At 41.9% G+C, this 6,000-nt stretch overlaps 1 protein-coding gene across 3 annotated transcripts in view; it reads right to left on the reverse strand.

The window, feature by feature from the left end:
* The window catches only part of LOC141106559 (NACHT, LRR and PYD domains-containing protein 3-like), a 392,742-nt gene extending 387,084 nt beyond the window's left edge, over positions 1–5,658 (reverse strand). The window contains exon 1 of one of the 3 annotated variants that reach the window (XM_073597418.1): positions 5,451–5,656. The gene's annotated coding sequence lies outside the window, so the exon portion shown is untranslated. Of the gene's footprint in view, positions 1–5,450 lie in introns of all 3 variants that reach the window. The other 2 variants (XM_073597419.1, XM_073597416.1) reach the window with 2 other exon arrangements.
* Between the last annotated feature and the right edge of the window lie 342 nt (positions 5,659–6,000).

The following is a 6,000-nucleotide window of genomic DNA, read 5'->3' on the forward strand; positions in this document are numbered from 1 at the left end:
GAAGATGAAGCAAGATAGAAGAAAGAAGAAGCATTTAAATAAAGGAATTGTCAAAAACTGTCTCTTGTCATTTTTAACATTTTTGACACTTTTTTCATGAAAATGGTAGGGGTACTTATGTACCCCCTTACCATTTCACACAGGGGGGGGCCGGGATCTGGGGGCCACCTTGTTAAAGGGGGCTTCCAGATTCCGATAAGCCCCCCGCCCGCAGACCCCCACAACCACCGGCCAGGGTTGTGGGGATGAGGCCCTTGTCCTCATCAACATGGGGACAAGGTGTTTTGGGGGGCTACCCCAAAGCACCCTCCCAATGTTGAGGGCATGTGGCCTGGTACGGTTCAGGAGGGAGGGGGGGCCGCACTCTTGTCCCCCCCTCTTTTTCTGTGGCCTGCCAGGTTGCGTGCTCGGATAAGGGTCTGGTATGGATTTTTGGGGGGACCCCACGCCGTTTTTTTTTTTTTTTTTTTGGCGCGGGGTTCCCCTTAAAATCCATACCAGACCTGAAGGGTCTGGTATGGAATTTAGGGGGAACCCCACGTCATTTTTTTTTTTAAATTTTGGCCGGGGTTCCCCTTAATATCCATACCAGACCTGAAGGGCCTGGTATGGAATTTAGGGGGACCCCCACGTCATTTTTTTCTTTTAATTTTGGTTCGGGGTTCCCCTTTGGGGAATTCCCATGCCGTTTTTATCAATGAACTTCTATGTGTATTGTCGGCAATGCAATAGCCGCGGGTAGTTTTAAATGAGTTTTTTCCTTCAAAATGTAATTTTGCTGTCAGACTGTTCTAAACACAGGAAACATGCGCCCCTTTACAGGCACACTATAGACACCCCCCAGGTACGAAATTTAAAGGGATATTACACTTTTATTGATTGACTTTAAGTATTATTAAAATCACTGCTCCTGAAAAAACGGCCGTTTTTAAAACTTTTTTTTGCATTGATCCATGTCCCCTGGGGCAGGACCCAGGTCCCCAAACACTTTTTATGACAATAACTTGCATATTAGCCTTTAAAATTAGCACTTTTGATTTCTCCCATAGACTTTTAAAGGGTGTTCCGCGGCATTCGAATTTGCCGCGAACACCCCAAATTGTTCGCTGTTCGGCGAACTTGCGAACAGCCAATGTTCGAGTCGAACATGAGTTCGACTCGAACTCGAAGCTCATCCCTAACAGCGGGTATATACTCAGACCCGGGAACTCAGCACAGGGATGGTGGGAACCCCTCATAATGATAAATTCATCATAACGAACATTTGTAATTGTTACGAAAAGTTAACAAACCTAAAAGTTAAAAACCCAGGAAGTCAGCACAGCACAGGGATGGTGGGAGACCTTATAATGATAAATTCATCATAATTAACATTCGTTATTTTAAAGAAAAGTTTATGAATCTAAGAAAAATTTGTATTTCGTATGAATCCGAATAGATACAAATTTTTTTTAATACGAAACGGAATGAAACAAAACATTTTTTGATAGCGCCCATGTCTAACTATTAGAGGAGATATACTGTATGTACTATTAGAGGATATATACTGTACATACTATTAGAGGAGAGATATACTGTACATACTATTAGAGGAGAGATATACTGTACATTCTATTAGAGGAGAGACATACTGTACATACTATTAGAGGATATATACTATATATACTATTAGAGGAGAGATATACTGTATATACTATTAGAGGAGAGATATACTGTACATACTATTAGAGGATATATAGTGTATATACTATTAGAGGAGAGATATACTGTATATACTATTAGAGGAGAGATATACTGTATATACTATTAGAGGATATATACTGTACATACTATTAGAGGATATATACTGTACATACTTTTTAGAGGAGAGATATACTGTACATACTATTAGAGGAGAGATATACTGTATATACTATTAGAGGATATATACTGTATATACTATTAGAGGAGAGATATACTGTATATACTATTAGAGGATATATACTGTATATACTATTAGAGGATATATACTGTATATACTATTAGAGGAGAGATACTGTATATACTATTAGAGGATACATACTGTATATACTATTAGAGGATATATACTGTATATATTATTAGAGGAGAGATATACTGTATATACTATTAGAGGATATATACTGTATATACTATTAGAGGATATATAGTGTATATACTATTAGAGGAGAGATATACTGTATATACTATTAGAGGAGAGATATACTGTATATACTATTAGAGGATATATACTGTACATACTATTAGAGGAGAGATATACTGTACATACTATTAGAGGAGAGATATACTGTACATACTTTTAGAGGATATATACTGTATATACTATTAGAGGAGAGATATACTGTACATACTTTTAGAGGATATATACTATTAGAGGATATATACTGTATATACTATTAGAGGAGAGATATACTGAATATACTATTAGAGGATATATACTGTATATACTATTAGAGGATATATACTGTATATACTATTAGAGGATATATACTGTATATTCTATTAGAGGAGAGATATACTGTATATACTATTAGAGGAGAGATATACTGTATATACTATTAGAGGATATATACTGTACATACTATTAAAGGGTGAATCTGGTAAATATCATCAGATTCAGAGATCAAATTTTTTTTTATCTAAAAACAAACAAACAATGTCTTCCTTCAAAAAAATGTCAATTTAAGACCCGGGGGGTGTTCGGCTCATCCGTAGTGGAGAGGGGTCTGTACTGAGGGGGAACTATACTTGGTGGAGGGGAGGTGACACCAAGTTTTACCACACCAGGTGACACCAACCCTAGTGACACCACTGAACCTAGGTACAATTGACCCATCTCTACTGATCACCCAGAGCAAAAAGGCCACCCCCATGAGCTGTTATAGAGTTCAGCAGTATAGGTTGCATGCAGGGCCGGTACAAGGGGGGGGCGGGAGGGGCGGCTGCCCTGGGCGGAGTGTGGGAGGGGTGCCGGGTTACCAGTAATAAGAATCACAGAAGTCAGGCTTCACACCGCTCTTTGCTGCATCCTCTATTGCTGCCCAGAAGCGGGGATAATGATGCGCCCACACCCATTGGCTGCCTTCTCTGTACATTGACTGTCACTGAGTGACATCCATGTCCTAACTCAGAAGCTAGAGGGACGCTCTCTCCCAGGCCGGGCTCGAGTTCCTCTCAGTCTGGCCGGCTCCATCAGGGCTGTCACAGGAAGAGCTTCTCTATAGGGGGCTAGAACAAGAAGATAACACTAAACTGTAGCCCTGATCACTGCTTCCCGCCCAGCACTGCAATCATCAGAGCTCAGCACAGGGCAGAGTGAAGATGTGAGCGGATGGATGGATAGTTTCTGTTTTCTGCAACTGTGAGTCCTGATCTATACTGAAATCTAAACTCTATCTGGCTGTGCTGTAAACCTGCTGTACTCTGCACTAAATGTAAAAAAGAAAAAAGTAAACCTGTTTAATAAGGTGTGATATGCTGGGAGTTTTCAGTGTTCTACAAAGTGTGGAGTGTGAAGAAAATCCATTCCATGTCTTTGCTGCATCTGTGACTGACACTTGTAGCTGCAGCAAAGATGGATACAGTGGTTATGGAGCGCAGTGTTGGCCCCCATCCCTGGCTGCCATGTAAGGAACCCAGCCAACATGTAAGTTTCTTTCCTCTGTATGTGTAAACATGGCAGTCAGCTCCCCTGATCTCTCTGTCAGTGTGTCCTGCTTCATTCATCCCCTGCCTCTAAATTCCAGCTCAGTGCAAGCACAGGAAAAGGTACAGGCGCAGAGCTGCTCTGACAGCCCCCCTACATTGTCAGCAGAGATGGAGGAGAAGTCCTGAGGTGTAAGTACAGAGCTCTGTGTATGTGCACATTGGGGCAGCGCTGGGAGAAAGGCTGGGAGATTCCAGCTGTACAAACACATTATTTGCCATAAACCTGGTTGGGAATCAGAGTCCCCCCATGTCAGAGTGTGATCTCCTCGTTCTCTTTCCCAGCTTCACTTGGAATAGGTGAGCAGAAAGTAGAAGTGTGCTGAAGTGTGGGATGGTGGATCCTGTTTTCCATAGGCTTGTGTTGAGCAGTATGTTCTAAATTGGCCTAAGAACTACCAGGAATATAGTAACAGATAAAACTGTCAGGATTACCCAACTCCTAGCAAATCAGACTCCGAGTACATTATGTCACAATTAGGATCCAGTTGTTGGTGTCAACTAGCCAGCAGCAGGACTAGCCTGTCAGCATGGGAGCAATGTCAGGGGATGACTTCCTCTGCTCTCAATAGCAAACCTGTCACCAGCAACATGGTCACAAGTGTGGAATAGACATTAAACCCACAAACAAACATTTATTACCAATTCCTAGATGAGATGGCTGCATTTGTTTTCTCTTTTGGGCTTTCTTTCTTTTTTTTTTGTTTTTATCTGGTGATCCAGCCAGCAAGTCCTGTTGTTTTTCAAAAGAACAAGCTCACTTGCAGATACAGAGATGAGACAAACCATTTACCACTGACAGGGGGGTGATTACAATGGTCGCCATATATTTAAGTAAAATCTTTTTACTAAAAAAGGGGGAAAAATATGTTACAGTAAATTATAAAGTGTAACCTGGAGCTTTACTTCAATTTCTAGTCTAAATCTGTTAGATAAATGAACACTCCCCTCCCCCCAGACTGATAGTGCTGCTGTCTGCTGGGCCCCCTGTGCTTTTTTATCCAGAGTGGGAGCCTAAATCCTAAAAAAAAGAAAACAAATGCAGCCACCACATCTAATGATTGGTAAGCTGCAATATATTCCATTTTTGTTTTTCAGCTTAATATTTCTGAACCACTCCCCAGTTCATGCATACTAAAGTATTGTAGATATTCTGAACAAAAACAGTAAAAGAACTTTAAAGTAGACCCTCCCGACCCTAAAAACATTTGGATCTTGTGAATGCCCCCCTTCCACAGTCATAAAGGTCTGAACTCTGCATCACTTGACCCCTGAAATCTCCATCTGAACCCTTTGCACTGCGCATCTCTTTAAGCCTCACCCAATAGCCAGCGCAGTGAAAGGCGCGTCCTCTACAAGCAGGGCCCAATTTATTATTATAAACATAACCCTGTTCCTGACTCCTGCACTCACATTTCTTTGTGCTCCTTATCCAATCCTGACTTCTGCACTCCAATTGTAGGTATAATGATCATGTGTAGGCAGCATGATTGGGGGGGCGCAGTTTGAAAAGTTCGCCCTGGGCGCTGGGGGACCTTGTCCCGGCACTAGTTGCATGTTCCACTTTTTGCACCCCTTACTGCTGAGAAGCCCAAAGCGATCTTTTCTTTTACCGTCCCTTCAGCCCAGCTTTGTGTTTTACCTGCAGTAATGTTTAGATTAAGAGATTGAAAGGGAGACTTTGAGGACAAGTTGTGTCAGATAGAAGAAGTATGAAAGGCTCCTACCATGGAATGATCTGATTACCGGAGACCTCCGCCCTGTAACATACAGCTGCAGACACGGCACAGGGGCCTCCAGCTTCCTGGATCAGTCCGGAATCTCAGAATGAGCCGGAAACGTCTCTTTGCTCTTCTATAGGAGAACAGGTCTTTCCTGTACTGATGTTTGCTGATGAAATTCTTCCCCAACCATAACATATAGTGCTGGAAGCCAAATACAAGGCAGATCATCAGAGTGCATTCAATTCATGTCAATGAGTAGAGGCTTCTGATTGGGTGCTCTGTGTTCTACCACCTCCACTCTGTATATACTGACTCTCCGCACAGATTATACCGGATAGATAGAAGCCGGGAGAAATGATTTTACTATATAGTCTGCATAGCCTACAGGTCATATGTCAGTAATTACTGTGATCCCTTCCAGACCATACACTGCTCATTGTATATTTCTGATATATCCCAGCACTGAGCACCTCCCCCACCCGACCACAAAGATTAGACCAAAAAAATTCAACCACATTTAGAAGCCTTTGTTGCATTTTTCTCCCATTTTCAG

The sequence above is a fragment of the Aquarana catesbeiana genome, linkage group LG08 (assembly GCF_042186555.1).
Source record: "Aquarana catesbeiana isolate 2022-GZ linkage group LG08, ASM4218655v1, whole genome shotgun sequence".
NCBI classification, from domain to species: domain Eukaryota; kingdom Metazoa; phylum Chordata; class Amphibia; order Anura; family Ranidae; genus Aquarana; species Aquarana catesbeiana.